Source organism: Pantherophis guttatus, chromosome 3, assembly GCF_059756535.1.
Source record: "Pantherophis guttatus breed Tessera chromosome 3, ASM5975653v1, whole genome shotgun sequence".
Taxonomy (NCBI): Eukaryota; Metazoa; Chordata; class Lepidosauria; order Squamata; family Colubridae; genus Pantherophis; species Pantherophis guttatus.
In genome coordinates, this window is record NC_142065.1 from 196,566,586 (window position 1) to 196,581,739 (window position 15,154).

Genomic DNA, 15,154 nt, shown 5'->3' on the forward strand with positions numbered 1-15,154 from the left:
GAGGTCCTGATTTACTCCTATTCCTAATACTATTAATGAGGCTCATTAGTGAAATATGCAGAGCAAATTAATCTCACTATGCTCTGAAGACAGAGTTTAGGACTGAATCATCACTTCCAAAGTGGGAGGGGGACAATTAGGCAAAGCCCTAGAAAATCATATGAGTTTCAACTTGTAAAGTTTCCATTGGGCTCCACCTTCCAGGATAACTGAAGACTATTGGAGGTGTTGATTTTTCCATACATCTTACCATACGTTCTTATTCGTCATGGAGAAAACGAATGAAAATTATTGTGCAAGAACTTGGATTAAGAAAAAAAAATATATGCTAGCCCAGTTAAATGAAGCATATAAATGAGACTGATACAACACTATCAGGGATATATAGGCTTAATTATCAAGCAAATGGTTGCCCTTTTCTTCATGCTGAGTGATACATTACTTTTAAAAATATCTGGGAGAAAACAAAAGACATCACAAAGTTTTTGAGAGGAAGCCACGATGCTTACCAGATAGTTTTGACTCTTTTTGCTAGTATCAAAAGATTTAAAAGTAGCAGTCATTCCAATAGGGTATTTTTTTTTTTTTTTGTATAGGATTTTTTAAAATTATATATTAAATAGAACCATGTTAAGGACATCCAACCTATTTCATAGCCAGGTCCACAACTGGAAAAATTGTCTTAATGAACATGTGTAGAACCTGTGGAAAATTTGAAAGTTACTTGGAAACCTAGTTTAGTTGTGTTTCTCGTCTGGAAAACTCTCCTCTTCCAGTATCTATCATGAAAAATATATAAATACATGGATACAATGTGTTGTTGTTTTAAAAAATGGATGACATTTGCAGGAATTTAAAATATATGTAAAGGAAGTTAACTCAATTGGTGATAGAACATTGGAGCTTTCAAAGCTTTTTATTTTTTAAAAAAATGCCTGTATCCTTTTAGCTTCTTACCAAAATGAATGAAAATTACAGGAACTCTAGATTGCTATTCAGACATGAAACATGCCAAATGCAGCTGAAATTGGTGCAAGGGTTTTCAAGTAATGTGTCTTTAAAGTCTGTTTTATTAAACAGGGAACTATTTTCCTTTTAAAAATAGAACGTGATGAAATTTGCAGCAATAAAGGGGGATCTTAACTTACAAGCTATCTGGACATATTACAAACATCTAGGCAGAGCTGGTTCGTATAAAAAGAATGAGTACAGGAAAGAAGGAATAATGGTGCTCTTTCATGAAGGGATCGAAGCTGACTGCCAAGAATAGAAGGTAGGGAGAAATATAACAGATCGACTCGCTTATATTTTCCATAAAAATATAGTTCTTAACCAACTGTTAAATAAGAGGACCACATAATCTCTTCTGAAATTTTTAAAGACTGTTGACAAAAAACAGTGAGGTGGATAAACTAAATATTATGATTTATCTTCTGTAGATTGAATTCCAAGATACTGTGTATGGTCAACCGTGATTACAAGAATCATCCTGATTTGTAAGGGGATTGGCCAATCATAACCTAATTCTTTCCCTTTTCCTCCAAGTCCATGCCTTCCCACAAAAATGTTTTAAGATTTCCTAATACTCTTTTCTAACCCTTTTTGACCCTTTCTTTATCACACACAACATACATTGAGCCCCAAACTCTTGCCTCGCTAAGAAATTATTAAAGCTGGAATGATTTAAAAGAGCCTTTGATTTATAGATATTGCCATTTGTTTTTAGTGCTTTAGGGTTGGTTGTTTTATGAATTTATCTGTGGTTTCAAAGGGTTGGGATAGGGAAATTTCCTATTGTTGATTGTTACGTACTTGTAATATATATATATATATCTTCTTAAGTTTTCGCGGGTGTGTGTATGTAAAAAGTTAAAATCTCAGGTGTTTTCCTGCATCATTATAAGTTTGTTAGTTAAAATGTGTAAAAGCTGTGATCTTAGCCAGGATTTTAAACATTTTAACTAACAAACTTATAATGACGCGGGAAAACACCCGAGATTTATATATATATATATATATATGTAGGTCTTTGGTTATTCGGGTCTTCTCCCACGTAAAATTGGAAGTGTCTTGGTGACGTTTCGACGAAGTCTCATTCGTCATCTTCAGGCTGGTGTTCTCGGCTTCGTGCTTCCAGGAGCTGAGAACACCAGCCTGAAGATGACGAATGAGACTTCGTCGAAACATCGCCAAGACACTTCCAATTTTACGTGGGAGAAGACCCGAATAACCAAAGACCTACATACAAACACCCGCGAAAACCTGAGAAAACATATATATATATATATGGCTATGATTGTAACCTTTACAGATTTTCTCAATTTGGGGCAGACAATAAAGAAATGGAATAAGTAAATTAGTATCATCCTAAGCTACGTGTGTCAAACTCGCCATGTCACTTTGCCATCATGTGATGTATCACAACTTTCTTTCCCTTTGTGGAGCTGGGGTGGACGTGGCCTGCACGTGATGCATCCGTTCTGTTTGACACCCCTGTCCTAAGCTAATGGTCAGACAGGCAATGCCAGAACAATGTGTTCAACACAAATCCATCACATGCAGATAGCAAGAGGAGTGGTGGAAAGAGAATGCATGTATATGTCAGCCTTCTCAGGTAGACTGGACAAGAAACACAACTAATTATGAATTAATTATGTTTTATTGAAAGGCTACATTAACAGAATCTTGCAAGTCTGAAAGTACAATCTTTCAGGTGTTGTGGTGGTGCAGTGGTTAGAATGCAGTATTGGAAGCTAACTTCTCATTGCCAGGAGTTCGATCCTGATTGGCTCAATTTTCTCATTGCTAGAAAATCCACATGCACAATTTTATCTTTTAATTGTTGCCCAATTTCTTTGGGAGTTCATCTCTATCTGGCTTTGAGTTGGCAAAGATTTATATTTAGCATGCAACACAGATTTTAAGCTCTTTGCTCCTCCCAAGTAGCTCAAGCATTAACCTTTCCCATCAGGATATCTGTATCAAAGTATTTTGCCACAGTATGACGTTCATAGAAACAATCACACAAATAAGCACCAAAAAAAGTCATTTGTTTTTCTAGGCAGTAATAGTAGAATCAAAACCAATAGAACTAAATACATCCATTGTCAGCTGCTTGCATTTAAGTTTCTACTCTAAGAAGTGGAAAGTGTAATCCATTGGATTAATAAAAGAACAGAAGCTGTGAAGAAATATGGAGGAAGCAGAAAGAGAGTTTGCTTCCAGTAATTTGATATTCATTCCAATATAATAACCAGATCAATGACTTTCAAAGCAGTACACTCTGACAGTGAAAGACACACAATGAGAAAAAATATCAACCAGCCAACCAATCAACCAATCAACCAACCAACCAATAACAAAGATACAACCCACTTATAATTTTCAAGAAGAACATGGAAGTTGAAAAAATGAGATGATAAACAAACAATTTGAAAAATGTTAAATATCTGGCTATGCTTCATATACAAAACTAATTCTATCTATCCATCCATTCGCACAGATATAAAGGTATGAATAGCTAATTCAGAGATTTCATTCAAAGCTAATTTGATCAAATCTTCAAATCCGGGCCGAGTTCTAAAATTGATTCATATTGGAAGATCAAATGGATCTTAATTGATTGACATGGTTTTATCAACTTCTGTACCAATGGAGAAACATTTTTATCCCCTTTAATTCAGAAATCTATATCAACGGGACCTGACTGAATCATTATATTTAATTATCAGAACAAAATTAATTGATCTTCGAAATCAACTTGAGTTGGATTCAGAGGTTTTCTCAAGCAAAATCAGGGGAAAGGGGAGTCAAATTAACAAAGCATTTTCAAGCTCTATCACTTTTATATGTATGCTATAGCAACTGCACACATGTAAGAAAGAGGCGCTGTTTTCATCAAATCATTTTCATTTTGATCAACTTTTCTGATCCAGCGGATTTCACGAATTGAATCAATGTACTAAATTGTCAATTTGATTCAGATTATGCATAATAGATACCCGTGTGTGTGTGTGCACGCACACACATCACATACCCATCCACACACACATACAAAAACACACAAAACACTCACACTCTAACATTCATGGTACAAATGTGAAGGGCTTGGAGCCCATATAATGCATAGGCAGTGGAGACTTCTTACTGATAAAGATACAAATCTTAATATTCCCAGTCTTTATTCCCAGGTTGTGAATTCCATTGTTTATACACCCCAAAAGGCAATGTTTATGATGGTTGGCAAGTTTTAAGATATGTAATCTGGCTGATGAATTCCAGGAAATCCCTGTATCTTAAAGTTTTCAAGTTTGAGAAATATAGACCTAGATCAGAGGTCTTCAAACTTTAAGACTTGTGGACTTCAACTCCCAGAATTCTCCAGCCAGCATAGCTATGCTGGCTGGAGAATTCTGGGAGTTGATGTCCACAAGTCTTAAAGCTGCCAAGTTTGAAGACCTCTGATCTAGATGGATCTTGAGATAATTTATTTGGGGATTCAGTATTAACAGTCTATTTGTTCAAAACATATGTTCTTTCCTTAACACAAAGATGAAAACCATGCAGCTGAGTGTTTAGTTCCTGCATTATTATGCATTAATAATAATAGTTATTAATATTATACAGTATTAGTATTAGTAAGCATTATTCATATTATGCAGTAAACGCTAGACTGCAATGTCTTTTACATTTGAATATTTCCCCATCTGAAGAACAAAATGCACACCAAACTTTATAAACGTCTTGGAAAACATTCTGAGCTAGACTTCTCAAGAGGCTACTTTAATATGTGTTTACTTTTTTAAATGTATTCAAACATATGATTTTCCACCTGCAGTTTGAAAGGGGTCTAACGCAGCAACAGTTCCATCATGAGAGGCTGCTGATCATGGAGCTGGGCTCTGAGCCACAATATCTTGCTATCATGGGGAATTTGGTACCTTGTGGAGCAGATGGCTGTTTTTGTTAATCCTTGTGATCCTCAGAGTGATGGAAAAGAGCTTCCACAAATGTTACAGCCATTCAAGAATTCTTTGCATGCATTGGGGGGGGGGGTGTTTAAACAAAATGGTCATATCACCACGATGTAAAAAAGATGTGGAGACTCTAGAAAGAGTGCAGAGAGAGCAACAAAGATGATTAGGGGACTGGAGGCTAAAACATAGGAAGAACGGTTGCAGGAACTGGGTATGTCTAGTTTAATGAAAAGAAGGACTAGGGGAGACATGATAGCAGTCTTCCAATATCTCAGGGGCTGCCACAAAGAAGAGGGAGTCAAGCTATTCTCCAAAGCACTTGAGGGTAGAACAAGAAGCAATGGGTGGAAACTAATCAAGGAGAGAAGCAACTTAGAACTAAGGAGAAAATACCTGACAGTTAGAACAATTAATCAGTGGAACAACTTGTCTCCAGAAGTTGTGAATGCTCCAACACTGGAAGGTTTTAAGAAGATGTTGGATAACCATTTGTCTGAAGTGGTGTATGGTTTCCTGCCTAACCAGGGGGTTAGACTAGAAGACCTCCAAGGTCCCTTCCAACTCTGTTATTCTATTCTATTCTATTCTATATTCTAAAACACTGAGATGTGATTGTTAAAACATCTTTGAAACTATTATTATTATTATTATTATTTTTAATGTAGGCGTGTGGGCACAATCCACTTAGGGATTCCAGAATTCATTTAAAAGCAGCATTAGCAGGAGCAATGATACAGAACACATGTGAAATTTTTTAAATGTTTAACAAGTTCTTCTAAAGCAGGCTTCCCCAACTACTCTCCTCCAAAAATGTTGAATGATGGGCCTCATGACTGACAGCCAGAACCATAACGGGAAGATTTGGGCAGGGAGACAAAGCTGAAGAGATGGTACATAGGAAGAAAGGTCTAAAGAAGGAATGGGAGTGGGAGGCATCATATTGTAGTAGTTCTCCTCCTCCCTCTGTGGTTTAGTTCCAGTCAGTGTTGGGGTCATGTCTACAGTCCTTCACTTATGGGGTGCTTCAGAGCTCAGCATTCTTGACTGTCCTCTTTGACACCTATATGAAAATATTGGATGAGGTCATCCATCGTTTTGGGATCTGGTATTTGGTATCTGATTCCAGGTGCCCCATGATGATGCTTTCAAAATGTCAATGCTTTCAAAGTCAAGAGGAGTAGCATCGTAAGAATTTTGTGAACTGTATTGGTTCAGCAGAATAAGAGATCAGATCAATAAAAAAATTGCTAGATTTTGTCTTTAAATCCATATGGACTAAAAGATAAATAAATAAAATCCTTCTCTGCTTCTCCCAAAGGTGTTTTCTTCAAGAGGCAACTGGACTTTCTGGTTTGGGAAATGGAAGGATTTATACTACTTGCAGACAGCATTTAAAAGACACAGGCCACTCTTTTGATCGCTGGTTTGAAAAAGAGGTCAAAGAGGCCATCTATGTCAAAATTGAACAGCCCTCTCTCAACAGAGGGGGAGCGATTAGACATCATCTATCTCCAGTCTACAACACAGTCTTTTCAATAGTTCCAAGAAGGCTCTACACCCTTTTATACCACTCAGGTGACCCTGAGGACACAGATAAACCTCCAGGGGGCCTCAGTGACTCTCTAAAAGAATGCAAATGACCAGATGTCTGCAAGGAGTATAAATCCTTCCATTCCCCACCATCCAGTCAGAGCTGAAGAAGCTTCTTGGATGAGTAGGGAAATGTCTTCAAAGAAAAAGCAGAAAGTTCAGTTGCCTCTTGAAAAAGCACCTTTGGGACAAACATAACCTGGATGACTGAGAATCTCCATAGACACCTTCTTTGCTGATTATGTTAACTATGGAAAAATATCTTTGGAAAGGATAAGTGTGTACATTATTATTATTTTTATTATTATTTATTAGATTTCTATACCGCCCTACTCCCGAAGGACTCAGGGCGGTGCACAGCCAAACAATAAAAACACATACAATACAAAATTTAAAAAATAGAATAAAATCAAATTAAATAATTTTGGCCCCGACAAATTTAAAACCCCAAACTTTTAAAACCAATTTAAAATTGAATATATAAATACTAAAAAATATTTAAAATTTTAAAAATCTTTTATAAAGAGGGGGAAAATTAGGCCAGGCCGGCCTGGTGAAATAGTAAGGTCTTTAAGGCGCGGCGGAAGGTGCGCAGATCCGGGATCCTCCGTATCTCTGGGGGGAGCTCGTTCCAGATAGTAGGTGCCCCCACAGAGAAGGCTCTCCCCCTGGGGGCCGCCAGTCAGCATTGTTTGGCTGACGGCACCCGGAGGAGCCCCTCTCTATGGGAGCGTACCGGCCGGTGGGAGGCTATTGGTGGTAGTAGGCGGTCCCGCAAGTACCCGGGTCCTAAGCCATGGAGCGCTTTAAAGGTGGTAACCAAAACCTTGAAGCGCACCCGGAAGACCACCGGGAGCCAGTGCAGCTCGCGCAGGAGAGGTGTTACATGGGAACGCCATGTCGCTCCCATTACCACCCGCGCGGCCGCACTCTGCGCCAGTTGGAGCCTCCGGGTGCTCCTCAAGGGGAGCCCCATGTAGAGAGCGTTGCAATAGTCCAGGCGGGAGGTGACAAGGGCATGAGTGACCGTGCGTAAAGAGTCCCGATCCAGAAAGGGACGCAACTGGCGAATCAGGCTGTACATAACAGTAACGTGTAAAAATAATCCAATAGAAAGTTTTACTGAACTCATACTATTTAAACAGATGATCATCTTTTGAAAGGGCTTGGCTTAATATTAAATATCATTTAATATTAGTGACATTTATCTGTATCATCAGCTTTTTGGAAGCAGGGCTGAAAATTTGGAAAAGAAAACACAGAATTCTTTCTTGACTACCTGCACAAAATTCTTTCCATTTACCCAGAAAATAAAATCAAAGACCTTACATGTTGCAGTTTCAGCTATAATTGTGACCCCTGAGATACCTAAGGGAGGTTGCCCATTACAGTCATAAGTTGTGATGGTTGTAAAATGGGTCAATCATGTGACTGATTCAATTTTATGAACTTTTTTTGTGCTGATTTTTAAAGAAACACTACAGTTGTTAAGCAACCCCATTGTTTGCTATGGTGGGGTTTATTGAAAACCAGAAGTGGCCGTGGGATACCAAAAATGGCCGTAGGTGCAGCCATGTTGCCCAGTTCTTGAAATGTGGTCATGTGACCATCAGAAATTCGGATCTGGGTCATGAGACCACTTTTTCAGAGCCATCATAACTTCAAATGGTCACTAACTGACCCATCATAAATTGAGGAGTACCTTTATAGCTAAGCTTATTAAAAGATATGCATTCTGTATACTTCATTATATTAGTACAGTATTAACAGAGATAATGTGATAATGTTGTACTAATGAATTTTTCCATGCAAAATTAAGCTTCCCCCTCTCCCTTTGGAACAGTCATTCAGGGTTCTTATATATGGGTACCTCTAATATGTATAGTTAAGGCAAATTCCCCAAAAATCCTTCTGTCATTTTTACACAAATAAATAACCCCACTGTCATTTATTGCTTCTTAAATTCTTAAACCTTCAAAATGGAAATGCAATTTCTAAATGTAGCATCTCTGTAGCATTTTGCTGACTCAAGTGTTGGCTCATAAAGTGCTTATCACTCATGATTACACAAATTGCTATATGTTTTTTAATCATCCTGCATGCAAATGGTCAACTTAGGACTATCTAACCACATTTCTATCCTATCCTACCCTACCCTACCCTATCCTGTTCTGTCCTGTTCTGTCCTGTCTCAAATCTATCTCCATTTATTCTCTCTCTCTCTCTCTCTCCCTCTCCGTCTCTCTCTCTCCTTTTTAAATAATATAATTACTGTATTTTCCATTTTTAAAGCACATAGTTTACAAAAATCAAAACATGTCGAGTGGTGAGAGAACTACATATTAACTCTTTTATTTTTAAAATAACAGAACTGCTTATGGCAGTGATTTTCAATTTTGACCATTTTAAGATCTGTAGGCCTGAACTCCCAGAATTCTGGAAGTTGAAGTCCATACATCTTAAAGTTGCCAACTTTGAGAAATACTGGGTTATGGCATTAAGGCTTAATGCAATTATAATATTGGTCTGATAAACCATGGTTTATCACTTAAGGAATTAACATTCTGCTCATGCATATCTTCCTTTATTTTCATTCTTTGGTGGTGATAACAAAATAATTTGAGCTCATTAAATTACAAGGACAGCCTAAACTAAGCTAGGGCTTTGGGAATCTTCCATACTGTCACTGGACCATGAATAGAATAGAATAGAATAGAATAGAATAGAATAGAATAGAATAGAATAGGGTAGGGTAGGGTAGGGTAGGGTAGGGTAGGGTAGGGTAGGGTAGGGTAGGGTAGGGTAGGGTAGGATAGGGCAGGGTAGGGTAGAGTAGAACAGAACAGAACAGAACAATGACTAGAAAGAGCCAATGCTCACCATTGTAAGTCCTGCGTGCTAAACGCCTAGCCCAGTGTTAAGTTGACCTCACCAGATAGCTTTTCTAGGTTAGGGTGTGGACTATTCAGATTGATATCAAATCTTTTGATCTTGAAAAAGGGCTGTTCTCTTTAAAGTGCCTAAAAGATAAATAGCAGCCGTTCAGAAATATTTAGGCACGTTTCCATTGACTTTAACGAGATTTTGATGGAGTAAGCTATCGCTGGGTTGAACCTAAAGTTTTTAATTTTGTTTCTGATCAGCTGCTTCCTGGTTTCCTAGTTATCAGGGATTTTTCCCAAGGCACATAGGGATAATTAGATAGTTTAAAATCCCCGCATATTGCATCAACCAAATCTGACTTCAGATTTCAGCAGCACAAATGATACGTTATACTCATTTGGGATTTAGAATTATCAACATCATCCTTCTATTCAGAGCACTAGGATGATGCAAAACCTCATGAAGGATCACAGGACTAGGCAATTAAAATGTTTGAGGGGTCACAGCAGGAATAGATATGATCTCTACATTTCCCCCCTCTATGTTAGTGGAACACTGCTGTGAGAAGAGAGGTAATGAAAGAAAAGAACATGAATCTTAACATCCTTAGTAGCTTTCCTTACTGCATTATTGTGATTGGTCACACAGATATTTAGACTGGATTTGGCATTTTTACCCACCTATTAATTCCTTCTCACAGACCTGAGATGGGCAGTTTAACGATATTAAAATTATTGGCTATCATAATTAATTTTAATATTATTAAACTGCCTATATTGGGTCTGTCACTACTGAGGGGTGCGGTGGGCTAGAGGTGAAGCTCGATCCTATGTAGCAACAGATATTTCTGTCTCTGGGCACAATGAGTTATTTTTTGCTGCAAACTCTCCATAGGCATCAGGAAGGGCATCCGGCCAGTAAATGGTCGAGCTCTCTGACTCTACACCGATGCAAGGAGTTACAGGGTAATTAAGAAAAATTCCTATCAGCATTGGTCATCAACTGTGTTGTCCATTGTGCTATTAACCTGTTCTTTGCACAAAGTGAACCGGTAGTAAACTGTTGCGAACCGGTAGTAAAGGTAAGTAGAACCCATCTCTGGAAACAGTCAATATAAATCTTAAGGATACCAGCAACAAGGTTACAGTCATGCAATCATAAGTGGGAGGAGATGGGTGATAGGAACGATGAGAAGATTAATAGTAATGCAGACTTAGTAACTAGTTTGACAGTGTTGAGGGAATTATTTGTTTAGCAGAGTGATGGCTTAAATTTAAAATTAATTAAAAATAATGGGATGAGCAATTTAAAACCCAGGAACAAAAATCATATTAGCAGATTAATCGTACTATAACATTTTAGTACAGTATTTGGTATTTAGTCATTTTAGTATGAGCCTTGGTGGCACAGTGGTTAAAGGGCAGTACTGCAAGTTACTTCTGCTGGCTGTCAGCAATTTGCAGTTCAAATCCCACCAGGCTCAAGGTTGACTCAGCCTTCCATCCTTTTGAGGTCAGTAAAATGAGAACCCAAATTGTTGGGGACAATAAGCTGACTCTGTAAACCGGTTAGAGATGGCTGTAAAGCACTGTGAAGCAGTATATAAGTCTAAATGCTTATTACTATTGCTAGTAGAAGTAATACTAATTTTAGGAATTAGCGCTTAATGTTTCAGTTTGGAAATTTGTTATTATATTTGTTGACTGCAGAGTGTGCAAAAATGGAAAGACAAGTTAATTCCCACAATGAAAGAATATATATATATATCATGTGTCTCGATAGAGAAACACTATATGTGTGTGTGTGTGTATGTGTGTGTGTGTGTGTTTTCTGAGGTTTTTGCAGGTGTTTGTATGTAATCGGGTTACATAAGCGTTCCCCCATCCAATCAGAGCAGAGCCAAGCCTCCACCCAATCAGAACACAGCCAAGCTCCCACCCAATCAGCTCCCACCCCCACTGGCAGTTAAAAGGAAGAAACAGCTACAATCACACATTGCTCCTAGAAGCACGAAGCCGAAAACACCAGCCTGAAGATTGACGAAGTGTTGCCAAGCCCCCACCCAAACAGAACACACCCCCATCCAATCAGAGCACAGCCAACCCCCCATCCAATCAGAGCACAGCCAAGCCTCCACCCAATCAGAACCCAGCCAAGCTCCCACCCAATCAGCTCACACCCCCACTGGCAGTTAAAAGGAAGAAACAGCTGTGATCACACATTGCTCCTAGAAGCACGAAGCCGAAAACACCAGCCTGAAGATTGACGAAGTGTTGCCAAGCCCCCACCCAAACAGAACACACCCCCATCCAATCAGAGCACAGCCAACCCCCCATCCAATCAGAGCACAGCCAAGCCTCCACCCAATCAGAACCCAGCCAAGCTCCCACCCAATCAGCTCACACCCCCACTGGCAGTTAAAAGGAAGAAACAGCTGTGATCACACATTGCTCCTAGAAGCACGAAACCGAAAACACCAGCCTGAAGATTGACGAAGTGTCGCCAAGACACTTCCAATTTTACGCGAAAGAAAACCCGATTAACCAAAGACATACATATACATACATTTATTTATTTATTATTTCAGATATAAGTATAAACATGATTATGAATACAGGAAATGGATACAAATAAATGGGGACATTAGGACAGGGACGGTAAGCACGCTGATGCGCTTATGCATGCCCCTTACAGACATTTTAGGAATGGGGTGAGGTCAACAGTACAGTCTAAGGCTAAAGTTTTGGGGGTTTAGGGAAGAAACTACAGAGTCAGGTAGTGCATTCCAGGCATTGACCACTCTGTTGCTGAAGTCATATTTTCTGCAATCGAGTTTGGAGCGCTTTACCTTAAGTTTGTATCTATTGTGTGCTCGTGTATTATTGCGGTTGAAGCTGAAGTAGTCATTGACAGGTAGGATGTTGTAGCAGATAATTTCATGTACTACGCTTAGGTCAGACTGAACACAGCATAGTTCTAAGTTGTCTAAGCCCAAAATTTCAAGCCTGGTGGCATAAGGTATTCTGTTGCGAGCAGAGGAGTGGAGGACTCTTCTTGTGAAATATGTTTTGTATGCTCTAGTTAGCAGCACAATATTACCAAAGGAGAAGCTACTCAAGATTAGGTTAACAATTCTTAATGCCTTTTTGGCAATGTTGTTACAGTGGGCTCTGGCATGGTCCAAAAATACATTATAACTGCAGTTTTGCTCATGGGTTTAATTATAGCTTGCAAATATGATGTTTTTTTAAAAAATATTTACTAATCATTTAAAAAGAAGAAGAGAAAGGGCAAACAATTAAAAAACCAAAAACAATATATTGATCCAAAAATATAGTATCGATTAGTGGACAAAGGAATTATCAAGATTGTATACTTTAGTGCTCAATATGTCACTGATGAGAAATCACCATGAAAAAACAAAGTACATTAATTATTTTGACAGTGTGAGGATTTGATTCTCCATTATTTGCTAAGTATGCAAAACAATCGTTGTACACCAATGTACAATATTTATATACATTTAAATGTTTGGTCTGTTTCTGGTTTGATTGGTTAATCAGCAGTTTTCCTGCTCAAAATCCATACTCTAAAATCTAATTCATTTTTGCCTTGCTGTGTAATATTCATTGGCATCCTCAAGAGACTATGGTATCGTGCTCTGGATACCTAAAACAGCATCTAGTGTGACTAAAAAGGCCAATTCGAGAGTGGCAATCCCTTCCACACTGAGGGCAGATACATTCTGTCCCCTGCCCAGCCCCCAGATTTCACTGGTTCCGGGAATGCCTCTTTGCCTCAGCCTGCCGAACAAGTGTCTCTTCGAATTGGAGAAGGCCATGCTGCGTCTTTAGCCTACAAGCTGAACGATCGGAGGTCAAGGTTTCCCAGTTGTTAATGTCTATTCCCAGGACCTTCAGGTCCCTCTTGCAGATATCCTTATATCACAGCTGTGGTCTCCCTCTGAGGTGCTTTCCCTGCATTAATTCTCCATACAGGAGATCTTTCGGAATCCGACCATCAGCCATTCTCACGACATGCCCCAGCCAGCATAGACATCGCTGTTTTAATAGTGTATACATGCTAGAAATTCCAGCACATTCCAAGACTGCGCTATTTGGAACTTTGTCCTGCTATGTGATGCCAAGAATTTGTCGAAGACAGCGCATATGAAAGGTGTTCAACTTTCTCTCCTTCCATGCGTAGAGGGTCGAAGACTCATTGCAGTACAAGAGTGTGCTCAGGACTCAGGCTCTATAGACCTGGATCTTTGTATGTTCCGTCAGCTTCTTATTAAGCTATACTCTCTCTGTAAGTAATATATAGTACAGGTAATCCTCATTTACCAATGGTCACCAAGTGAGGTAGTGATAAAGTGTGACATCATGTGATTGTACTGATTTACGATGGCAGCTCCAGTAGCATCTGTTGGTGTCATTGGGTAATTCCCCACAGTCACAGCATGCCACGGTCAAATGATCGTTGTTTACAATCTCCCTTGTCGTAAGCCAGCAATGAAAGTCTCAAATAACAATCATGTGATTATGGGATGCTGCAATGTCACTATTGTGAGCCAATTGGGAAACACTTGAACTGAGATTATGGGCATGTTGCAATAGCCAGAACTATGAGGACCCATTGTAAGAATCCCTTGTTCAGTACTGCCGTAACTTTGAACGGTTGATGAACGAGTGTGCATTAGGTGAGGACTACCTGTATGTATGGAAGTCATTCTTGCTTAAATTTACACATATGTTTAGAGAAGCAAATACTACAAAAAGCAAAGCTATTAGTCTCCAAAACTATTTCAATCTAAACTTGAGAAATGTTGCCCTTGAAATTTGTCACTGCTCACTTGGGCAGGTGGTTGGTGGTGATACAGAACAATAAATCTGTTGACTTTAGCAAACAGAAGCTTAACGCCAATTTTTTATGAAATGAAACAAATGTCTCATCGCCTAACAAATATGCATGTTTTTATTCAAAGTGCTGTGAGGGCTACAACTCTCATTAATTCTCCACCAACCCTGTCAGAAAGATGGTAATCTGTTTTCCTGGTGAAGCCAGAAACTTCTGGAGAAATAACTCTTTAAGCCCAAAGATGCAGATCAACGAGAGAGAAGAATGCTTGGGACGTTGGCATTGTCAATATACATTTTGTAAAAAATATGATTTTGCAGTTGATAAATGCCATTCCAGAGTTGTTACTTCCTTTCAGCTGTAAAAAAAATGTTAGTTCAACTATAACTGTTTTGTCCTTTGGAATAACATTTTATCTTGGCTCAACTTGTTTTAGGGGTTGGCTGATGGAAACAGAGTTCTGAGTTGGAATTTCAGCAGTGTTCATATGGAGTTGCCAAGATAAAATAAGTAGGGTACTCTGCTAATTAGAAGTGGTCATTCCAGTGTTTAACTGCCAGCTGGCAGATCTTATATCTCCTTGTATTAGTGTTACATGATGTAAGGTCAATTCCCTGTGCACAAAGCAGGTGTTTTAGAGTGTCCTACCTAGTACATAGAGGTAGGCCTCAACTTACGGTGGCTCAATGGCTAAAACATTGAGATTATCAATCAGAAGGTCGGCAGTTCAGTGGTTCGAATCCCTAGTGCCGCATAACAGGGTGAGCTTCTGTTACTTGTCCTAGCTTCTGCCAATTTAGCAGTTCGAAAGCACGTAAAAAAATGCAAGTAGAAAAATAGGGACC